The sequence below is a fragment of the Leopardus geoffroyi genome, chromosome A3, assembly GCF_018350155.1.
Source record: "Leopardus geoffroyi isolate Oge1 chromosome A3, O.geoffroyi_Oge1_pat1.0, whole genome shotgun sequence".
Lineage (NCBI taxonomy): Eukaryota > Metazoa > Chordata > Mammalia > Carnivora > Felidae > Leopardus > Leopardus geoffroyi.
In genome coordinates, this window is record NC_059336.1 from 20111532 (window position 1) to 20135795 (window position 24264).

At 45.4% G+C, this 24264-nt stretch overlaps 1 long non-coding RNA gene across 1 annotated transcript in view; it reads left to right on the forward strand.

Annotated features, from left to right (window-relative positions):
* The window catches only part of LOC123580212, a 101666-nt gene extending 79223 nt beyond the window's left edge, over nt 1-22443 (forward strand). Inside the window, exons 3-4 of the long non-coding RNA XR_006703182.1 lie at nt 3173-3358; nt 21844-22443. This is a non-coding gene — a long non-coding RNA (uncharacterized LOC123580212). The remainder of the gene's footprint in view (nt 1-3172; nt 3359-21843) is intronic.
* The last annotated feature ends 1821 nt before the right edge of the window (nt 22444-24264 follow it).

The window sequence follows — 24264 nt, forward strand, 5'->3', positions numbered from 1 at the left end:
TCATCTGAGCCAGTAAGAGACCAGCACAGCCCATGAAGTGAAAGACAGTACAGCAAAGTGGTTTATCCCATCCACTAGGGCCAGCATGCTTGAGTTTGAATCCTGGCTCCACCTGTAACAAGGCGAGGCATTTAACCTCAAGGAATCTTAGTTTTCCCATATGTCCAATGGGAGATGTTCCTGGGTATCTTCTTGAGGCATTCTTGAAAGATTATAGGAGGTGGTGTAGGTAAAGTCCTTAGAATAGTGTCTCCTGGCGCATAGTAAACACTTCATAGACTATTATCATATAGAATCCTAGCAAATAGAGCCTGGAAACCATCCTTCAGTTGTAAAATCACTGCTCGGTGGGTCAGAAGTTATTACTGGACACTCTGTGACCTAAGATACAGCCTCCTCAGAAAACTCCATCAAGAATTCCTAGTTCTTTGGATTGAATGATACATTACTTTTTGGAGGGGATAAATCCTGGCAATTAAGAGTGAGGGCCTGGCAAATTGTATTCAGCACTGGATATACATTCAATTGATTGGACAGGTTTGTTTATTTTTTAATAGCCATGAAATGAGAAATACTGAGGGTTCAGAAATGGATATTTTCCCAAAGCTCCTCATGAAATGTGAATGTGCACTCAGATTAAGAACAACAGACTTAACGTGAGTCTCCGTGGGTCAGGATCTGGGTTCCTTCAGTAACCAGCTGCACAACTGTGGGGAAGTTTCTTCATTTCTTCAGGCCTCTGTTTCCACATCTGTAAAATGGAGATAAAAATAAAAGTTCCTTCCTCATAAAGCTGTAATGACCCTTAAAGGAAGTAGCACATATGGAGAGAAGAGTGCTCATTGGGTATTTATTCTATTTGTTTCACTGTAATAAGTATCTTCCATTCTTAATTCTTACCCCATCTCCATCTACCACCTTTGCCTCAACCTTTTGGCAGGTGTCAAAGAGTACCGAGCGCCATCTTGGCTATAGGTCCAACCCAAGGTCCAAGACTAGGATCTATCAAGAAACCCTTTCCTAGCCAGGGTGCACTTCAGGCTGATGGTGGCCCAGTTTTCTTTGAGTAATTAAGAATGATTTGCATTTATACAGCACTGGAATAGACCTGGGTCCCCAGTGGCAAAGCAATTAGGAGAGATGACAGCATGATTATTGTCTTAGGCTATGGCTTATATCAGCATTAGAATCATCTGGGTGGTATCTGTCACTTAAGGATCTGCTTCAAGATTGGCAGAAGGGCTCCACATACCTGCTGCTCACACTGTGGGACCCAAACCAGCAGCATGGGCATCACCCGTGAACTTGTTAGATCTACAGAGTCACTGGTCTCACCTTAGACCCACGAAATCAGAAAGGGTCTAGTTCACTGAATCCCCAGGTGATCAATGTGCCCATTAAGGTTCGGAAGCATGATTCTTCATCAGCATTGAGAGGAATTCATACCCAAAGTTTGTGACATGTTCCGGAAACCTTCATTCTACCACCCACCAGAAATGAGGCCTAGATAAAGCTCTTCACAGCCCTTGAATCACAGCCCCTCTAAGTTAGCAGCTCTCTCCATCTCCCCACCATCCTGTACCATTGGTTTAGCACTTATATAAATGCCTTCTTTGAGTTATTTTCTGGTTTGGATTTTCTACCTGATCCTTGGTCCTTGTTGAGAAACGGCAATATTTGGCATAATGGAGGCCCCCCTAAGACCTGTTCACTATTCTAGACATAGAAAGAAGGTGTGTTGTTAGTTATTCCAGCTTCTATCACTGATTGGTATCCCTTTCCTATGAGGTTCCACTCTGGGGAATGCTATCTTCAGGAAGGGTTTGGAGCCGGAATTCATACAGAAACAGAGAAGTCTGGCCTCAGGTAATATGTGCTAAAGGCTTTCACTAAACAAACAGACAAATAAACAGAAAACCCAGAGTAAAGTCAGAAAAGAGTTTGCCCCAATTATCATTTGGCTTTATGTTGACATCAATACGTAATGAGATCCCTGATTTCACTGGATTTCAAATAGCTGGAGAAAAGATGGAAGGGGGTTAGTGAATAAAATTCTGGGATAAGTCTTGGGGTGTAAGAGGCACACACACACACACACACACACACACAAACACACATACACATATTGAACGTCTATCATTATGCCGGACAATGTGGATCCAAAGATGAGCAAAACCAAGTCCTGTCTTCATCTCTCACCCTTGGCCCTTGTGGAACCTTGAAAGAAAATAGACATGGTCAAATAACCACCAAAGTATGTGTTACATCCTAACAGCGATCACCACCCGTAAAATTGAGGCACAAGTGCCTTGAGAACGTACAAAAAAGGAGACGGATCTATTCAGGACGTTTCCTCTGAAGAAGCAACAAAACTGTAGGGTGGGGAGGGTTCAGAAGGACAAGGCGGGTGTGACAGGGAGGGGTGGCCCAGCTGGTGCTAACGTCGTGTGACCAGGGAAATCTGTGCCCCTTGAGGAACTGAAACAAGCTGGAGTGCTTGGAGCCCGGAGGAGAGAAGGAAGGGGAAGGAGGATTGAGAAAGCTGAGGCCGGAATGATGGTGGACGCGCTTTGGTCCTCGACCTGAGAGCACTGGGAAGAAATGAAGGGGGCAACAGGGCCATATTTGTGTTCCCCAAATAGTGATTTTTTTCTGCCAGCATGGAGAACAGATTGGAGAGGGACAAGAAAGGATGTGAGGGAGCAGACCGATTAGGATTGCATCACGGCCCCCGGGGTAGGGACATGGCACCTGGACTGTGAAGGTGGGTAGGGGCGGTGAAGAGAAGTGGGATATTCCAAGAAATAGGTGGGAAAATTGAAAGGACTCAGGTTAGTTCGGCGGGCAGGAGCAGGGGAGAGGGAGGTGTTAAGGATCACAGTTTGCTGAAGTTCCTAGATGCTGTTCTTTTGCCTAAGGCGGGGAGTGCTAGGCGGATATCGGATGGGGAGGTTGGGTGGGTCATGAGTTACATTTTGAACATTTTGAGTTGGAAGCCTTCCCTGACCTCCCAGATAAAGCTATGCAGGACTGGAGTGTGGATGAGAGTCCTAGGCTAGAGGGGACTATTTTATAATAATAATTGAAAAAGTAGAAATAACAAATGTTACCATTCATTGAATACTTACTCAGTGCCAAGGCTAACCATCCATTATCTAATTTAATCTCGCAGGACTCCATGAAATGACTGATCATCCCCATGTTACAGATGAGGAAGTGGAGGCCCAGGGACAGCGTCCTGTCCAAGCTGTTAAGCACTGTGTCACACTGCCCCCTGCTGAGCACCTACTAAGTGCCAGGCTCTTAGAAAACGATGGTGTTTAAGACCTCCCCAAGGAGGAGCTTCTATTCTGGTAAGGTAAGTTCACGGATGTGTGTGTCTTCCCTAGCAAACTAAAGGAGGAGAAGCCCCGAGGTAGGAATTTCTGTCTTTTGTCAAAAATACAGTCACTCGCCTACAAGCCACATCCCTCTGGCATTCACGTGCACAGATTCAGGGCATGCCCCTGCCTTCTCTCTAAACTTTTTGTTCAGAAACTGAAAGAACAATTTTGGGTTGTTTCTGCTCCCTGGTTTTAGGTTGCCTAAGGGCAGGTAAGTTAAGTAAGAAGAGTTTCACCATGCATCCACCAGGCAACCCACCCCCGTTAGCCTTTGATTTCAGGGTCTCAGACACACAGGAGGGGAGGGCAGCCCTACACTGCTCTCCTTTTTGTAAGGCTCTTTATTTGCCGCGAGCGGCTTCTTGTGTTTACCTGTCTGGGCATTGTGCTGAGGACTGTGAGAATGACACTCCTCAAGCCAGCTCTGAGATGGAAACAGACTCACCACAGCAGCTAAAGAAAGAACGTGTATGCAAAATGATCTCTTCCAGCACGTTCTGCTTTTGCCCAGGCGTTGCACATAAGCATGGAAGAATTTTACTGCTCCTGTTACCCAGAAGAGCTTGAGATTTGAAACTGGGAACCTTTCCAGAGCTTACATGGAACGGAGCATACAGATCAGTACTGAAAACATAAATCACTCTTCAACCCTTGATTCTTATTATTTTAGTAACAATAGTCTAGTTGAAATTTAACACTCTGCGCCTCCGTGTGTGTGTGTGTGTGTGTGTGTGTGTGTGTGTGTGTGTGTACAGGAAAATAAATACATTTTCAATAATCTGTGTTGGATTTAACTAAACCTCAACTTTATCTATTGTCAGGTGTGCTTCTGCTGTTCAAATAATATCAATCTCCTAAAAAACAAAACAAAACAAAACAAAAAAAACCTGGGGCCCCTGGGTGGCTCAGTCCATTAAGTGTCCGACTTTGGCTTAGGTCATGATCTTGTGGTTTGTGGGTTCGAGCCCTGCCTTGGGCTCTGTGCTGACAGCTTGGAGCCTGGAGCCCCCTTTGGATACTGTGTTTCCATCTCTCTCTGCCCTCTCTCTATCTCCCTCTATCTCTCTCTCAAAAAAATGATTTAAAAAATTTAAAAAAAAAGCCTATTTAGGTTTGGTACAAGTGATGATAATTTGTGCCAGTTCGGGAAGTGAGAAGTCCCAAGCAAGTGTGCCCCTTACTGTGTTTCACTTTTACACACACGATAAAACTTTTCTTTCTTGTATAGAGTCATGCTATGCTTTTCATATTTTGTGATTTTCCTTAAACGTATATCCCAGATCATAAAAGAAATGGTATTTGGATTATCCATTGTGAGGCAATTCAGAACAATGCCGTATTTGAGCAGATAATCAATGCTACCCTCAAGGACTGTCTGAGGTTATGGGCCTTTTGCAAACAACAGAGAATATGTAAACCCGAGCCCAGAGGGGAGCATTTCATTTTGAGCGTATTTTTCCAGAAATATTATTATGATTTATTTTTACTCAGAGAGTAAACTATATTCATCAGAAGTCTTTTGACTATTAGGGGGAAATAGAAAACAGTCCTGTTGGGAGGGTGGGGAAATAACTGTTAGCAGTTCTCTCCATGGCACCTCAAAGCAGAGTTTAGGATAACTCATCCCCCCCCCCCCCCATCATATAATTGTCCACACATTCGTGTGCAATAATGTTAATGACACCAAACCCAGATTAAAAGCGATTCTAGGAATTTCCGTATTTCTACCTGAGGCAGTTCCTTCTCCTGTGCCCTGGATGACATTAATTTCTGCTTTTTCAATAACTTTGCACTCTCTAGACTGTGGATCTTTCCAGAATATCATTTGCTCAACAAATGATTCTTAAAATAATAAAAAAAAAAAATTCTTCAAAAAAAAAAGTCTTCCTTGATTTTACTTCCCCATTAACTCTTGTGCCGCATGCCCTCTGCGAACAGCAACATTTCTCAAAAAGTTGCCGACACAACTAACACCCGTTTCCGAAGGCTGTACTCACTTCTCCAAACTTTACCGAATTTGGCTTTCATTCTTATCAGTCTAGGAAATAGTCTCTTTTCACCACCATGAGGGGGTCCGTCCCACTAAATAAAATGGACACCTTCGATCTCTTTTTCATGTGTTTACTTATCCGTGTGTTTACGGAGTGCCTACTGTGTGCCCAAGTTCTGTTCCGGGTATTGGGGACACGGCAGTGAAGAAAACTGACAGGAAAACCGTTCTTTTGGACTTCACCGTTGTAGTGGAGATTACGGATAATAAACTTAAGAAGTAAACTTGCATCTTCTGTATCAGTGAGGGATCACTCGCCAGACTTCAAGAAACTTGGCGATTTCCTGCTGGGGACACTCTCGGCTTCTGTGATCCAAACTCTTGTGTCTCCTCTTCCCAATCTGGTTGATTTTTTTTTCTTCAGTCTTTGTCAACTCTTTTTTTTTCCTTTTTTTGTCAGTTACACCATCCTGGAGTCCCTCAGGATTTTGCTTTAATTTACTTCTTTGTATTCTTTCATTCATTTCTTTGGCCCTCACTTGTGTATATTCTATTTTATTCCTAGGTGATTAAAAGAAATACTCCCCATAGACCCCAGTGATGCTAAAACTGATGAATCAAAACCCAGAAATGGTTGTAATGGGTTTATTGCAAAGCCAAGGAGGCTGTAGTTCTGTCAGGCCATTCTCTTCATGGGCCTCTGTGAGTGTTGCAAGTTCCCGGGGATTATATAACATCTCAGGTGTGAAGGGAAATAGAAGTTACAACCAGGGAGCATTTCCTTGGAAGCATTCCTGGAAAATTGCCTAAAGAAATCTCAGAAGGAAAGAAACTGAATCTTCAGGATTATAATAATTTGTTGTGACTTCTTTTCCCACTCCAAATAAATACTACCTTTTATACCTAAATTTGTGCTTGTTAATTCAGTTCATTTTTTTTTTTTTCTGAAAGATGGTCCCCCAAATTGCATAAACTTTAGGCTCCATAAAAACTGGATCCTTCCCTGTCCAGAACCGGCCTCTCTTCTGAGGTCTAGTTAGTGCCAAAGTCTTTTTAAGTTTCTACTAATTCCATCATTAGCCTCTAATCCACTCCAGAATTCCTTTCTTGCTTCCTAGATTATTATAATACCTGTCTGCTTGTTCTTTTCAATCACAGGGAAGCTCCCAACTATTTTCTCGGCACTTTGTCAGCTAAATACAATCTTCAAAGTATAATTTATTTATTTATTTTTTAAAAACAATTTAAATGTTTTTATTTAGTTGTGAGAGAGAGAGAGAGAGAGAGATAGAGAGATAGAGCATGAGCAGGGGAGGGGCAGCGAGGGGGAGGACACAGAATCCGAAGCAGGCTCCAGGCCCCGAGCTGTCAGCACAGAGCCCGATGCGAGGCTCGAACTCTTTTTTTTTTTTTTTTTTTTTTTTTTTTTTTTAAATTTTTTTTAACGTTTTATTTATTTTTGGGACAGAGAGAGACAGAGCATGAACGGGGGAGGTGCAGAGAAAGAGGGAGACACAGAATCGGAAACAGGCTCCAGGCTCTGAGCCATCAGCCCAGAGCCCGACGCGGGGCTCGAACTCACGGACCACGAGATCGTGACCTGGTTGAAGTCGGACGCTCAACCGACTGCGCCACCCAGGCGCCCCAAGGCTCGAACTCTTGAACCGCGAGATCATGACCTGAGCCCAGGTTGGACACTTAACCAACTGAGCCGCCCAGGCGCCCCAATTTATTTATTTATCTTTAAAGATTTTCTTTTTTAAAGTAATCTCCAGGGGCGCCTGGGTGGCACAGTCGGTTGAGCGTCTGACTTCAGCCAGGTCACGATCTCGCGGTCCGTGAGTTTGAGCCCCGCGTCGGGCTCTGGGCTGATGGCTCGGAGCCTGGAGCCTGTTTCCGATTCTGTGTCTCCCTCTCTCTCTGCCCCTCCCCCGTTCATGCTCTGTCTCTCTCTGTCCCAAAAATAAATAAACGTTGAAAAAAAAAAAAAAAAAATTTAAAAAAAAAAATAAATAAATAAAGTAATCTCCACACCCAACACAAGGCTCGGACTCACAGCCCCAAGATCAAAAGTCACACGCTCCACCAGCCAGGCCAGCCAGGCGCCCCACCAATGTAAACCTTTATAAACAGAAATCTTCAGTGCCACTTGCATCTCAGAACTCCTCAGCAGTCATCCATGGTTCTTAGAACCCAAGGACTTACATTAAATCCAATATTTTTAGCACTGCACCCACGTGCTGTGGGGTCTCGCCCTTGCTTCCATCCCCATTCTCATTCCCGTCTCCCCCTCGATGAACTGGTCGGTCTTTCCTCGTTTCCTCCCAAAGATAGCATTCACTCCTCCGCTGGGATTGTGCTCCATGATCTTTCCACCTGTTGAGACTCTTTTCTGCAAGATTTTCACCTGGCTAGCTCTTAAGATCTTGCCTTAAACACCTTCTCTTTAGAGAATCCCTCAGCCCCTAGGGGCAGGGATAGAATGTGCTTCACTAAAAATATATGGGATAAGGAGGAGGTGAGTGGCATACAAAGCAGGAGCAGGTTGCCACTGCCACAAGAAGGTAGATGAACCCAAGGGAGAAAGGCTGCAATAAACTGGTGTAGACGGCTGTGTTTATCATGCCCGGTTTCTTCTTCATCTAGGGTACATAGCCCTGTGACTGAGGTCTCACTGGTGGAATGAGAGCGGTTCAGATCTGGCCCCATGCAATCCTCCAAGCCCATTCTCTCTTCCCTTATCTTCTGGCAGGATGCAGGCGATCTACTGTTAGGACTCGGGGGCCCTAGAACTGCATGGAAGACCACCTTCCAAATACCCAACTGAACTTTTGATGATCAAGAAACAGACTTCAGGGGTACCTGGGTGGCTCAGTCAGTTGAGCGTCTGACTGGTTCACATCACACTCTTGCGGTTTGCGAGTTTGAGCCCCATATCAGGCTCGCTGCTGTCAGCACAGAGCCAGCTTTCCAATCCTCTGTTTCCCTCTCTCTGCCCCTGCCCTTCTTGTGCACAGTCTCTCTCTCAAAAATAAATAAATAAAAACATTAAAAAAAAAAAAAAAACCTTCACTAGATGAAGCCTCTGGAATGTGGGGCTTGTTTGTACTTTAGTTAGTATCACTTGTTGTAATAACCTCCAACAAATTAAGAAAGAAGCACCCGCTGTATGCCCTCATCCCATCTCACTTTCTGTTCAAGTGGAAATGTTTGGTTTAACCTCCCATAACCCTACATGGATATGGACTGGCTCAAAGAACTCATCTGAAAGGCCCACTGGACTATACCCTTGCAGAAATCCCAAGACTCAAAGGATTGTTCGTTTTGATGGGCAATAGACGTAGTGGTTAAAAGCTAGGACTTTGGAATCTTTCACAAGCGGACTAATGCACTGTGGCCTGACTGCATGCATGATCGCTGTCCTTTACTTTGTAGTCCCTTCCCTTGTTGGCTCTGGGTTCAACCATGTGACTTCCTTGGTTACGGAGTTATTTGCAAACCTGATGCAAGCGACATCTTGAAAAGCACATTCATATTCCTCCTTTCTCCTTTCTTTTGCCCAAGTGGGCTGCTTCATTCTCATACTTGTTTCTTTCCAGAAGCAGGTGCCGTTCTAAGCTCCTGGAAGAATGTGAGGGATACATGGAGAAAAGCCAAGGTCATCTTAGATGACTTGATAGCTAGCTGACTCCCCCACTCCCCTGAAAAGTGAGAAATCCCAGCCGAGATTAGCAGAGTCACCTACCTAGCTCCCAGTTGACTTCGGAGACATGAGTGAACCAGGCAAGACCAGAAGAGTGTAGCCTACTCGAACCTCATTAACAATACATGGCTATTGGTTTGAGCCAGTAAGTTTGGGGTGGCTTGTTGCAGGGTATTATGGAAGTGATAGATCAGGGTGAAATAGGTCCAAGTGAAAATCCCAGGGCTGACCTTTATTAGCTCTAGGACCTTTGACAAGTTACTTAATCTCTCTGCCTCAAGTTTTGCATCCAATAAATGGGATCTGGCAGTGTTTATTTCAAAACACTGTTGTGAAAAGTGATCAAGTTGGTGGGTGAGAAACACAGCGCTTAGTTATCAGTGTGTTGAAGAAATCAGTAAATCTTAGATGTGATGTATAGGAGACGTGAAGGCAGAGGAGAAGGAAACATAGAAGGGCAGTGAGATCTTCTGTGGGTCAAAAGTTTGGGTTGCTCAGCATTCTGGGTATCTAAGAGGAAAAAAAACCCATTGAGAAATATAAACCATTAGGCAGCCCATCCATTCATTACTGAATAAACTAAGCTCTGTGTTTTATAAGATGTGTCACTGGGAGGTTGGTATGCTTAGTCCTTGTGAGCTTACTCCCTTGGAAGACATTCTCCACCAAATCTTGCTTCCAGATTTTACCTTTGGTATGTATCAAAGCTGTTTCCTCAAGTAACCGTCTAAAAACCACTTTTGTCTTGGTTCCAATGTTGCCATAAGGGTGTTTTCCATTTTACCTATCAATACCCCCGTTAGAAGTTGTCACGTAATATACTTCTTTCCAATAGAGCAAAATACAGAGAAAGAAATGGGGCTTATTATATCTCCCTAGGAATCAACTTATGCCCTCCTTTTTGATAGACTTTCCTCTTAACCCTGACCACCAGGAAGCTCAAATATATTACTCATCATAACAACTACATTATTCTTAAGTTTAGCATTCTGTCTAATTCTCCAAAGATTCTGATTTCTTACGAATACAGAGTTTCCCTAATGCTCTTTCTTATATGTCATATGTTTTGGCCACCTCAAGTTGTGCATAAGCAAATGGGCCTTTTCTAGTGTGTGACAACAGTCTAGAACCAAATGTTCACAAACATTTGTAAAATCCAGATGAGAAGCTGTTTCCTAAGGGCCTCAGCTCAATCTCTGAAACCTGTTTTATGGTCGCTCAGCCTTGGTTTTGGAAAAGTCATCAGGTGGCTAACTGCTTTGGCGATCATAAAACAAAGTTTTCTCCTAAACAGAGGAAAAGGCTCCACGAAGGAAAAACTTGTTCACAGAACACAGAGTGAGAAAAGGCCCCTCAGAAGCCTTGCTGGCATCAGTCCCAAGCTCATGTTACCAGGAATATTTACATTAAAAATATATCTCCAGCTTGACCAGCAGCTCCGAGGTCAAGCTCAAAATCCTGCCTGGGAGTTCTTTGGTTTTATTACCATTTGTCAGCTCAAGCTTTGGCTATGATTTCCCTGCCTTCTGAGGCATGAAGGCAAACAGAGCAGAGCGAGGGCTGGGAATAGCAGCCCCGATAGTGTGAGGTGGGGATGAGGGGCTTCTGAGGTTTTTCAGCAGGAAGTATCTGGTTGAAGTCCTCTTGGCCAAGAACGTTCCTTTTACATACTGGTCTTTTTATACGCAAGGAAATGCCCACAAGGGAGGGTAGTAGGACTAAGTAGGCAAAAAGATTGCCTTCTTTTCTGAGACCTTCTCCTAGAGATGAACTTACTTGGTCCCCTTTCCCCACCCATCCGGAACCCCCCCTGAGAGGCCTCACCAGCTGGAGGAGTGAGAAGGAGAGATTTATGAAGTTTCCTTTGTAATTAGAGCTATAATTGTATTTTGATTTTCACTAGGTTGCTACTCAGCCTGACATTAACAAACACCTGCTGGAGAAACGTGTAAAATATAATTTTATTACTCACATTGTTTTGTTTTTAAAATAGTTCAAGGATCTATGATTAAAGAAAAATTAAGTGAATAAATAAACCATTCTAATTTCAGTCCCTCTCAATAACAATACCAGCCAAGGTAATTCTGTGAGAGACATAGTACAGGAAAAAAAAAAAAAAAAAGATTATTGTCACACAGAATTGAGGCCAAATAATTCCATCACGTTGCAGTAACATATAAATAGATTTCCAGCTCTCACCCACATTCCAGTCCTGGTTCTGAACATCTTGTCCCAAGTCATGCCTCACCTTTTACTCAGTGAAGCTTCCAGGCTTCTTAGTGGATTGCTTTTTCACCAGTGTTCGTTACCTTTTGTAGTTTGGATTTGACCTTAGGGCAGTAATTACCTTTTGATCTTTCACTGCTGCATTCAAATCTATTTTCCAGTTCATGGATTCTCTCTTCAGCTGTGTCTATTCTGGTATTTAATTTGTTCATTAAGGCATTTTAAAAAATTTGCTTTCTCTATTTTTTCCTAGAAGTATTATTTGGCTCTTTTACAAATATCCTATTTTTTATAGCATGTTCCCATCGTGTTTCTTATTATGTCATTTCATCTTTAATTACATTTAAAATTATCTGATAGAATATTGCAGATTATCATCGTCCACTCAAATCTTAGAATTACCTGTGTATGTTGCAGACACATTGACTCTCCCTTATGAACTTTTAGGCTGACTCTTGGTTCCGCCCCTGCTTTGGGCAGCCCCATAGGAAGAACACATTCCCTCTGGGTCGTGATAAGGAGACAGAAAGTTTTTCATTTTACAACACCACAATCCTTCTGGTCAATCACATTGATGAGTTGAACATAGAATAGAATGTGGATGTACAGCTTCATGATTAACAGCTACATCCTCTTAAGATGGCAGGAGAAGCAATAAATAAACAGCACCTAGAAGCTCTTTAGAGCATATAGCTAGCCTCAGGTCAATTCTTATAACAGAAAGTATGACCTCCTCCCTTGATGTGCACCAGAGACTTCCCCAGTACATCTTCCATGGGGTGCCCACCAGACTACAAGTGCCTCTTCCTACCACCGTCGCCATGGATGGATGATAGGAAACCTTCTCCCCTGTTTCCAAATATAAGGAAACTAAGGGTCAGAACAATGAAATAATTTTTCAAGGTCATATAAGTAAGTAGAAGTGTTAGAATTTGAACATTCTTTCCGATTCCAGGGCCTATGTTTATTTTCCCAGCAGTAGAAATCAGAGGGGAGTGGGCACATAAGCCTACTGAATCAGAGGCCCTCCCAAAAATGCATAGTAAAGGCAAGTTTGCTTTGTGTCTTTTGTTCTATGTTAAAAATTAATATGAGTCTTATATATTAATTCATAAAATTTTGTGTCAGGTTTTTTTTTAATTTTTTTTAATGTTTATTTATTTTTGAGATAGAGAGACAGACAGAGCACGAGCAGGGGAGGAGCAGAGAGAAAGGGAGACACAGAATCCAAAACAGGCTCCAGGCTCCGAGCCGTCAGCACAGAGCCTGATGTGGCGCTCGAACTCACGAACCGTGAGGTCATGACCTGAGCCAACCCGGACACTCAACCGACTGAGCCACCCATGCGCCCCTGTGTCAGTTTTAAAGTGAAGATGAGAAGATATTCTGAGTTAAATTGCCTAGTTTTCATCTTAATCCCTTTGCCTTTGTAGATATTTTTCTCCTTTTGGTGAGGCCTGGGCTAGCTGCCCTCTAAGAATCCATACTCCCTCACCATGATGGTGCTGTTATGGGACTGTGGCTACCTGATCAGGAACGGAACTTCCTGACCCTTTTTGGGTAATATGACCAAGTTCCTTACATCCAAAGGGATATGGGTAGAAGTGATGTTCCATTTATAATCATGACTTGTAAAAATGCCCCAACTGCAATTTTCCTCCCTCTCCATCTGACACCCCCATGTAGATGTACATGACACCCCCATGTAGATAGATTTCCCAGGCAACCTCGGAAATTATTCTGTAAAGATGGCCAAGCCTGCATCAGCTCAGTCCTTCTCAGGGAACAGAGAAGGACTTGCCTCTTCCTTGCCTCTTCCAGTTTCCCCTGGCTTCTAGCCTTGCTTGGCTTAGAACTCACATCTCTACTGCACTCTTATAATAACAGGTGATTCGATTTAGGACCCACAATACATACACTAATACAATATACACCCCCCACCACCACCAAGTCAAGACCCTTAACTTAATCACATCTGCGAAGACCCTTTTTCCTTATAGGGTAACATTTACAGGTCCCAGGGATTAGGACCTGATCTCTTTGGGGGCTATTCAGCCTAGCACGCCACCAAAAACGGCTTGAGTGGACCCAGAACCAAAGACCACGAGGGAGGAAGGGGCTCTTAAAATGGGGAGAATGTTGAATTGGGGGCGACTAAGATCTTCCAGTGACTTCTTCAGTAAGGATCAGAAAATCCAATTTGCACACACACAAACATGCACACTCGGTGAGGAGAGGGGTTCACAAGCTCTCAGCAGTGGCTCAGGCCGTTTAGAGAGCCTCACGGTTACCTGGTGTGCGCACCGAAGCCCCGAGGAACGTCACCGTGGGGGGCTGCAGGCTTACCTCCATCCCCCGCTTTTACTTACTCGGTCAACAAACGTTATTCAGAACTGTGTTCTATGTGCTGGGGATACACCAAGGGAGCAGATGAAAGCAAGAGTCCCCGTCCTTGTGGCGGGTTTGGCAGTGAATAGTACCCTTGGTTGATGGCGAAGTTAATTGTAAATAAAAACATTCCAGTTTCCAGTCTTCTGGCATCTCTCCTTGTTTCCTTGACTCCCCAAAGATGTAAAGTAGAAACCAGTAAATCATCACTGGGCACGTTCTCGTCACTCAGGTTGTGTTTGGTCCTTCTCTCAGAAGTGTTTTCGATTCCTTTTTATTTGGGGTTGATTTTTTTTTTTCAGCACATAGTAGGTTGCCGCATAATGTCCTATTGATTTGTAGGTTAGAATTACTCTCCAAGGACTGGGGTGCCTGGGTGGCTCAGTCCGGTAAGCGTCGGACTTTGGCTCAGGTCATGATCTCACAATTTGTGAGTTCTAGCCCCGTGTCAGGCTCTGTGCTGACAGCTCGGAGCCTGGAGCCTGCTTCGGATTGTGTGTGTGTGTGTGTGTGTGTACGTGTGTGTGTGTGTGTGTGTGTGTCTCTGTTCCTCCCCCACTTGCGCTCTCTTGCTCTCTCTCTCTCAAAACTAAATAAACATTTTAAAAAATGAAAAAAAAAAGAATTACTTTCCAAGGACAAAAATGTACTCTGCACCTGAAACTTCAGCTTCACAACCTTGTGCCTTAGTGTTTATATATATATATATATATATATATATATATATATATATATACACATATATATATACTTTTTATTTTTTTAATGTTTTATTTTTGAGAGCGTGAGCAGGGGAAGGGCAGAGAGAGAGGGAGACACCAAATCTGAAACAGGCTCTCAGGCTCTGAGCTGTCAGCACAGAGCCCCACGTGGGGCTCGAACCCATGAACCGTGAGATCACGACCTGAGCCAAAGTCGGATGCCTAACCAACTGAGCCCCCCGGGCGCCCCTAGTGTTTATATTTTTGTCCATCTTTCCTTGCGGTCAGTGCATTGCCTCTGCCCTCCCCCCACCCCACCCTCCGCCCCAGTTCTCCCATTTAAGCTCACACGGGGCTGTACAGGCAGCCAAGAGACAGACAGGCAGCTTATCACAGCCCCACCGACACCCCAGCCTCTCCCGTCTGGCCCCGCTCTCAGTACAACCTGATGAAAAGATGTCACACCGCAGACAAGCGGTTCACCTCCTCACCTCTCCCCTTTGCCCTCTGCCTTGTCTAAGCAGCAGTGGGGGGAGCTGGGGGGGAGCAAAGAGATTAAATCAGGTAGTTGAAAGCTAACACCATCTCTAAGCAACCCTCAAAGCGAACCCAGGAATTTCAACTGTAATATTATCCCCCAGGAAAAGGAGCAAGAAAATGAGAAAGTCAGTGCCTTGCTGGGCTCAGCATTGGGGGTGCCCAGGCGCAGCTGGCGACAGGGAAGGGACAGCAGCCTGGCCTTAGCTGGAGAGCATCTGGGGGCAGAAAGAAAAGTGGGGCTCACACAGACATCCATGTGGGAGCAATCAGGAACATGCCCGCCAAGGCTCCAGGGCTCTGGGACACATTCACAAACTCCAAACAAGTGCATGGGAAAGATATACTTTGTTTCCTTCCCCCCAACCCCACCCCTTGCTGCCCCGCTGAGAAATGCTGGGTGTTGTGTTTCCAGGGGAGGCTTTTGTGGCTAATTTTGAAAAATGAAGCGAGCAGGTAAACTAGAGCTAATGGCCCCAGGCCGGGGGCAGACATCTGGGGCAGTGTTGACTTTGCTGTGGGAGAGCCAGCTGGCCTTTCCACCGCTCTCCCTCCAACCCCTTCCCTGCCCGCCTCCAGGGGGCCTTCAGCTCCTAAGCAGCCAACAGCCCAGCCCCTTGCTTACAGCACCAAAAATGTTTGTTTTTTATGCATGACCCTGGCCGGAGCACACCTGGACAGTGCCCTCTCCCTCATCCTGAGGGGCAATGGCTTCCCACCATCCCTGCCCATGCCAGGGGACGAGATTCTCAGACCCGGGGAGAGCCAGACTTGGTAGAACTTGTGATATGAGCTCATCTTAACGACCAAGAGGGCGGGGAGAAAAGTGACCTCGATGCCAAACACTGTGCCAGCTAGGTGCTTGGCACACTTTGTCCCTGCAACTTAGGACATATGATTTTTTTTTCTCATTGTATACATGAGAAAACTGGCGTGTAATGCATGTAACAGAACTAAAGCCACAAAGTAACCAGTGCTCAGGTTAGATACAAACATAGGTCAAATTTAGTGCAAGGCTCAAGCGTGTTGTTCAGGAGGTCCTGCTGGCCCGGATGCTGCCCGGGCTCTGCCGGCTTACTTGCTGGGAACCTCAGGGTAGGTAAACTTTCCTCCCTGAGCCTTGTTGCCCTATGTGTTAAAGAAAAGGTAATAGCTTCTGCTTCTCGGATTGTCCTGATGGCTGAGTGAGATGATGAATGGAGAAGCTTTAAAAGGTAAGTGACCCGTGCAAGTAAATGCTCAAAAGGTATTTGCTATTGATATTAGAACATTAGCGATCTTTCCACTGTACTGTACGTAGTTGGTTTCTAGAGAGTAGAAAAGTGCTTAGCTTTTCAGTACTTATAGTAGGAGAGCCCTAAGGTACGTGCGGATATCCCAGCTGGGCTGGGGCTTCAGAGAAGGACATGTCACCCCAGGGCTGAGAAGCGAGGTCTGGTTTCCCCTCGTCACTGTGCCAGCAACAGAAGGTCACCTTCCCAGAAGTGACTGGAGTCAACCCTGTCAACAACCAGGAATCCACAAGACTCCTAGAATGGAGTTCTCCAGCGCCTCTTCCCCATCCTTTCTTCGCCTCGATCCAGGATCACGGGCATAGAAGAGAAAACGGGGGTTAGGAAGCCCCTTCTCCCTGCTAAATGGTCTCATTCTTTGTCCGTCCATCCATCATCCATCCATCCATCCATCCATCCACATTTTCTTAGCATGGTTCTAAGTGCTGCACAGGAAAAGAGAGGAAAAGAGACATCTACGGTGATACCCGGATGTAAGTTTATTGCAGGAACAGTGCCCCGCCCCTTCCCAGCCTTCACTGCAAGTCGGAGGTCTGGGCGTGTGCAAGGAAGGTGTAGGCACCCGCAGCCAGAACAGCACAGGCACAGAGTAAGGACATTCTGTGGATGTGATCTGACTAACCATTTCGTGTTAGCCGAACACAGACTCTTGTGTCTGTTTTTACTCTTCCACTCCTGCCCTGGAGCCCCGGGGTCCCCCCCCCCCCCACCCCAGCCAATGCTCCACTGCTCTGCCTCCCCCATCCAGTTGTATCCTTCTGACTTCATGTCTGAGTTTACAGGGAGGGACTGTCCAGCAGAGCTTCAGACTGAGCTCCCATACTTTCACAAAGAGCAATTCCGTGTTTCCTTCATCCAGAACATCAAACAGAATATCTCCCGCGGGGCCCCTGAAATCTATGTTGCCACCTCGTTAATGACTATCTGGGGGAAGGTTTTATGAGGTATCGGGGCAGATGTGAACAGATATGGGAGAACGGATGTCTTCTAGCCTGAGTCATCATGGGGTAAAAGCAATGCTGACCTTTTTGTGTATCTTCCCAAGTCATTAGCCTGCATTTACTGGGTTTTTGCCCTGTGCCCGCCCTGTGCTCATGACCCTGGGGAGACACAACAAAGCAGGGTTACTTTGATGGAGGAGTGTGATGGCTTAGCCTCAAAGTCTGCAAAAAGAGCATGTGAGGGCAGGGTTCCGATCCTTCCTGCTGTCCTGGTGGCTGCGGTGGAAAGTCACAGTGTCGTGGCATCCAGAAAAAGATGTGGATACTTCAGTTTCCGGGAGGGTTATCTGCTGGCTGTAGAGACAGTACCTAGCATAAAGTGAATGCTCCATAAATATTAACTGAATGGATGATTCCATGAACAAGTGAATGAGTGGGTGGTGGGAGAGATGTGGCAGCTGATATCCCGAGATGGTGATGATGTGCGCAGTGCTGTCAGAGAGAAGAGGTAGGGTGGGGAAGACCTTGACCTAGGAGATGCCCAGCACAAGTTAAACTATGTACTTTAGATTCTGCAAAGGAAACAGGACTTCAGGGCAGCTTTTTAATCACTGTAGGGAAACTGAGGCGTAAGCCCAGTCAACAGTACTGGTTACTATTGGCTGGTATGATAAAAGAAATAATAAAGGCCAAATAGGTTGAGCTTTTATTCTATGTCAAGAACTTTCTAAATGCTTTAACATTTACTCTTCAGAGCCAAGCACTATCACGTACGCGCTACGTTTATTCCAGATTTGCAGAAAAACGGAAAGGAAGGTAGAGGCTAAAAAGCCTTCCACATTCTGAGTGCTAAGGTTCAAATCCAAGTGGTCTGATCCCAGAGACTGCATTCTTAAAATGATCATAGAGGCAGGGGAAAAGTTCAGTTCCGCGAGCAAGTGGATGTCTGGGGCTCCTCCCACACAAAAAGGGCAAGATTGTGTCCGGACTCCACCCGTCGTCCGGGAGGCTAAATCAGTCCTGCAGGGTGGACACGGGGACTGGACAGAGATGTGACTGGGAGCAGCACAGTCACATGAGCGGGCAAGGACCAGGCTGTCAGGCTGCTGCCGTGGACATGCTGTTCTTGGTGCACGTGGCTTAGACCTTCTCTTCCTTTCTCTTTCTGCCTAGTCCTGGCGCCCACACTCCTGCGTCTGTCTCTGAGCTGCAGCACCCAGCTCCGTGCAGGCGGGTTCCATCTACGTCTCCTTCTCTGATTTGTCTTCAGGTTTCCACTGCGCTTTCCCGAATGCCTTCTGGTGTGTGCTCTCCATGCCTTGTCAGCAGCTACGACCTCCAGCAAGGCCAAAAGGGAGCCATCTTTGTCCCCAACTCAATCTGCACCACCTCCCCCCCCTTCTCTCTCTCTCTCTCTCTCTCTTTTTAAATATTTTTTACGTTTATTTATTCTTGATAGAGACAGAGTACACGTGGGGGAGGGGCAGAGAGAGAAGGAGACACAGAATCTGAAGCAGGCTCCAGGCTCCAAGTTGTCAGCACAGAGCCCAACGCGGGGCTCGAACTCACAAACCGTGAGATCATGACCTGAGCTTAACCGACTGAGCCGCCCAGGCGCCCCTCCCACTTCCTCTCTTCTGCCCACACCGCCGACATTCTGTCTCCCGGGGCTAAGCCTCAGAGGCTCCAGATCACTCTCTCTCTTTACATAACATGAAATCACTTAGGAGTCCTTGTCAGTTTTCCTCTTATAACTGAAACTTTTTTTCGTTAAATTTCTATGCCTGCAGCTGTTCTTTCCTTGCCATTCCTACTGCCCATCCCTGAGCGCCGTTGCTTTGTGTTTGAAATAGCGTATGGACTCTCGACGGATTCTTGCCTCCGGTTTCTCTCTCTTTGGTTCCATCCCCCACGCGCTGCCAAACCAATCTCCCTAAAGTGCACTTCTGAACATGTCAGTCCCCTGAGCCACAAGCTTCAACGGCTCCCCATTGTCTGCCAAATAACGTCCAGATTCCTTATCATGGCTTTTCACATCCACTTAGATCTGGTCTCAACTCAGTGCACATTTATTGAGTCCTGTGTAGTCCCAGACCCTGCGCAAGGCGTTGTAAATGTAAAACTGAACCCAGGATGCTTCCTGCCCTTGGGGGAAGAAAAAGAAGAGAAGCTGGTCCTCAGATCTCCAGCACGTACTTCTTCCCACTCATGCCCACTGCCTAAGGAATGAGTGTGGATTTTTGCTCTTCTCTGGAACTTCCTTGGCACTTTCTTGACTCTGTGTCCAGGAATTTCCTCATTTCCATCAACAACCAACCCTCTCCCGGTTTACTATCCCCTCCTTATATAGACAACCATGAGCGGCCCTTTTGAAGATGAGTGCTTCTGACCACTCTCCTTTGCACGATTCTCGTGATGGATCATGGTCCGCTGTACGTTACAGATTTGCGTCTACCTTTATCTCCGTACCTTTATTCCCCGACTGGTGTGCAACAGCCAGCCGGTCTGCCGAGGATTCATTTATGTATGTTCTTAGAAAAAATCAGCAACCTTAGGTACTGTTTTCATTCAACAAAATGTGGCAGTTTTTTTCTCCTGCATGCCTCCTCGGAGAGTTCACCAATTGTGTTTTATGGATTCAGAATCCGTAAGAGAACGCTGGAGTGTCTTAATGTTCTCAAAACATAGGAATATGGGATATTTTCCTCACATCTATTTTATTTTTTTTAAATTTTTTTTAACGTTTATTTATTTTTGAGACAGAGAGAGACAGAGCATGAACGGGGGGGGGGGGGGGGTCAGAGAGAGGGAGACACAGAATCGGAAACAGGCTCCAGGCTCTGAGCTGTCAGCACAGAGCCCGACGCAGGGCTCGAACTCATGGACCGCGAGATCGTGACCTGAGCTGAAGTCGGACGCTTAACCGACTGAGCCACCCAGGCGCCCCATCACATCTATTTTATTTTCATACGATGCGATCACATCTCCTGGAAATAGGGTTCCACGGAACACAATTGAGGAGACCCTGTCCTAGAAAATGAGACCATGGAGTAATAGAATACTGACGCTAAGAAAAACTTGTTATTTGAACATTTGCTCTGTGGTAGTCACGACACCAAGAGCTTTTCCATGCAGGTTTTTATTGAATTTTCATGAAAATCCAATGCACAGGTGGTAATTTTGACCCATTTTGGAGGTAAGGAAACAGAGGCTCAGAGCGCTTAAGTGATGTTCCCAAGGTCATTATTGTCATCGAGAAAGTAGTTAAACTACAACATGAAACCAACCTAGCCAACCGCAGAGCCTGTGCTCTGTGAGGGAGGGGGGCCTGTTTTTAAAATCTCCGTGATCCCTCTCGCCCCCAAATTCATAACGGTCTGTGACTCTCGAACACACTTACGCCTCTGTTTTTGCAGTCTGATTTTTGCATCCGTGCTTTGATGCTTTACAACAGAGAGTAGAAAGAACACTGCTACACTGCTCCTTGGCTCGGGAGACCTGAGTTTATGACCCCAAATCTGCCTTTAATTAACCATGTGTCATTAGGCAAAGAATTTCTTCCCTCTGGGGCTCAGTTTCCTCAGCTGTAAAATAACGGTGAGGTTGGACTCGTTGATATCTGAGGTCCTTTAACCTCTTTTCACCACGCTCTTCTTTTTGCCAAGTTTCTGTGATTAATAGAATTAGATGAGCCCTTTGTTGCCTATTGTATCTGCCACTGAGAGAGCTGGAACCGTCTCTCAAAGGAATCCAGGCCATGGCCAATTCAATGTGTTGACTTTGAGGCCACCTCGATGACCCACACAGTCGCCGGCAGCATGAGGAGCAGAAGCATTGCCTTTTACCAAATAGGTTCTTCCGTTAGAGTATTTTTTGAATGTGAAACATCAAATGAATTTCGAAATGTTATCTGGATGATATAAGTATAAATGAGTAAAAAAAAAAAAAAACCAGATGGGATACATTTCCCTTGCAATATATATGTGATTAAAAAATTGAGGGGAAAAATGTTTGTAGCAAATATGTTTTGGATTTTCTGAACCAAAAGCTCTTGCAGAATAGTTTGAGGCCTCCAGAGTACCAGTGTGCAGCTGCTTTGGCCGGCCTTCAATGACCCATCAAACCCCAGTCGTCTTGGAAACCCGCCTGCATCCTGGGAAGTGTTCTCCATTGAGCAGCTAAAATGGCTTCCAGTCTTCCAGAGTAACATAGTTTGACTATAGTTCGCCTCTTGGGAACCTTCGTACAAACAAGATGTCTATCTCCTGACCCCAGAGCCGTAAGTGGCATAGCTTGAAGAAACGCAACAACAATAGAGGCTGATGTTCGTTTGGGGGTTTTCCTGACGCAAAGCACAGAATTTCAAGGATGGGGAATTTCACCGGTAAAAATGTCTCCCATTGAATTATTCTTACCCGTTGAGTGAGGAATTCGGGGTTAGCCTGAGCAGCCATAACGGTTGGAAGGGAGAAGAACAACAAAAGGGAACGGGGATGATTCTCTCGTTAATTAAAATGCTCTCAGGCTTGAACTCACAAGACTTGGATTTCAATGTGAATTCTGCAGTCGTTAGGGTAATGCTAATGCTATAATTTTAATGATGGCAGTTAGCATTTATTGAGCACTTCCCATGTGCTAAAGCCTTAAACTGATCATTTTACTTATCTTTTTAACACTGGTAGCAGAGTCTGTTCGTGCCTGGCCTGGTCACCTCTGCTTATCTCCGAGGCCACCGCTGATGCTGAAGAGAACTGTGCCTCTCTGCCTCAGAGCGTCCTCTGGCCACAGGAGGGGTTTGGCCCACTGTCCTGGACAAGCAAGAAAGGCCAAGGTGTTACAAGAACCATCACTAACCCCCAAGCCACGAGGGGCGTCAATTGGCGAATAAACTCCCACTTTCCTTACCCTCAGCAGGACAGTTCTGAGACGTGATCTATATGGGTTCGCAGACCGTCCCAGTGGGATCACTGGAGGAGTTAGTGAGACAGGGATCCAGTGAGACAGACACCGGTGACATACTGCGTGGGGAGAAGCCCAGGAGGGTTTGAAGCATAGTACCCGAATACCAGCAAAACTGGCGGGTCACCGAGCTGGGAGCGGCCACTGTCATACTATACCTTTGTTGATTCCCCCATACAGGCCTATGTGCCACAAAGATATCTTGAAGCTTTGCAAAAGGATCAGTGGGGTTGGGGTTTGGTACATCTCACTCTGAAGAGGCACACTTCTGGTTTCCTCAACAGGAATAAAACCTAATGTTTTCATTGTTGTTAAAATACTATGCCTTTATTTTCTAATCATAAAAGTAAAATATACCCGTCTCATCAACCATGAAAATTAATGAAAATATCAGGAAACATATATCCATAATCTCTCTAACGCAAAGACAAGTACTAGCAGCGAATGCTCTCTGAATGGATTTCTTTATCCATAAAATGGGGATAATGAGAGAACATACCTCACTGAGTTGTTATGAGAAAGAAATGATTTAATGCTACTATTTTCCTTAGAAAACTGCCTGATAATTATTAGCTAGTGTTACAATTTTCAAGACATTCCGGACATTTTCCTGGGCACTTGGCATGGCATCTCCTTATGTCTTCTCACACACTCACACACGCTCATGCACACACTCACACACGTGCATACACACACAAATAATCCACGTGAGCATTTACCAGATGACCCACGTTACAGCTGAACCGAATGACCAATCTAGAAATGAATTGTTTTCTTCTTCCGTGGCAAAGCAAAGATTGAAGCTCGTGTTTGCTTTACTATGTTTTTTTTTTCCCCTGTAACACACCGTGTGTGTGAACAACATGAAAAGATTCTTGAACCTTCGTTACTTCCATATGTTTGTCGCCCAGTGCCTTTCTCAACATTTCTCTCTAGTAAATAATTAGTAGTAAACCCACTAAAACAAAAATGACCAGTATTCTTCTCAGCCTTGACAGCAAAACCCGGGAGAACAGAGGATCCTGTTCTGGGTCACTTCCTCCCGTGCCGCAGGGAGCTTGCTTTAACAATTATCCACTCTTTCATTTGGTTTCTCAATTTGTTTTTCATGGCACCACCCCCTCAGACTCCAAACAGAGTCAGAGGTTTCCCATTCTAAGAAGGGTCTCTTCCCTTAACTTCTACACCTTATGTGTTAATTAGAATAGGTCACCTGCAAAAAACTGCAAAATCTCAGCGACTTATACAGTCCTAGTTTACTTTTTGCTAATAGCAGGGAGCAGGACAGGCCAATGGTGCGGGTCCCCATGCTATGCAGTCATTCAGGGATCCAGAGTCACTTTATCTGCCATTTCTGCTTGGAATCCTTGTCTTCCTCTTCCTTCTGTGGCCGTTGGGGGGGTGGGGAGACAAAATGGAAGATCTCCAGTGGCCAGTTTTATGGCCCAAGATTGTAAGTGATGCACGTCACTTCTGCACATCACGTGAGATTGATCAGAAATAATGACTTTGCCCCACTTATGCAAGAAGAGTGCCAGGAGGTAGAGAAGACTCCGGATATAATGAAAATCGTCAGTCTTAGTCATGCCCTTGGAAGCAACCCCTCATCTCTTCCTATTGTTTCCCCTTCTGTCCTCTTTGAAAGAAAAAGAAGGGGCGCCTGGGTGACGCAGTCGGTTAAGCGTCCGACTTCAGCCAGGTCACGATCTCGCGGTCCGTGAGTTCGAGCCCCGCGTCGGGCTCTGGGCTGATGGCTCGGAGCCTGGAGCCTGTTTCCGATTCTGTGTCTCCCTCTCTCTCTGCCCCTCCCCCGTTCATGCTCTGTCTCTCTCTGTCCCAAAAATAAATAAACGTTGGAAAAAAAAAATTAAAAAAAAGAAAGAAAAAGAAAAGTTGCTAACCTCTGAATAGGGTGTTACATTTAACACAGCATTGACCCACCTCGGGGCTCATTCTCCCTAATGTTTTACAGCCTTGGATTAGCACCACACCCTCCCCCGCCCTGATTCACTGTTCTCAAGGCGCTGAAAACCGGCTCCATGTCAAAATCTAGCACCTAGAACAGAGCCTGACACAGAGTAGATAGATGTTCAGCTTCCATTGGGTGGATGAATAAAATACGTAATTTTGGCGGTATCAGCTTC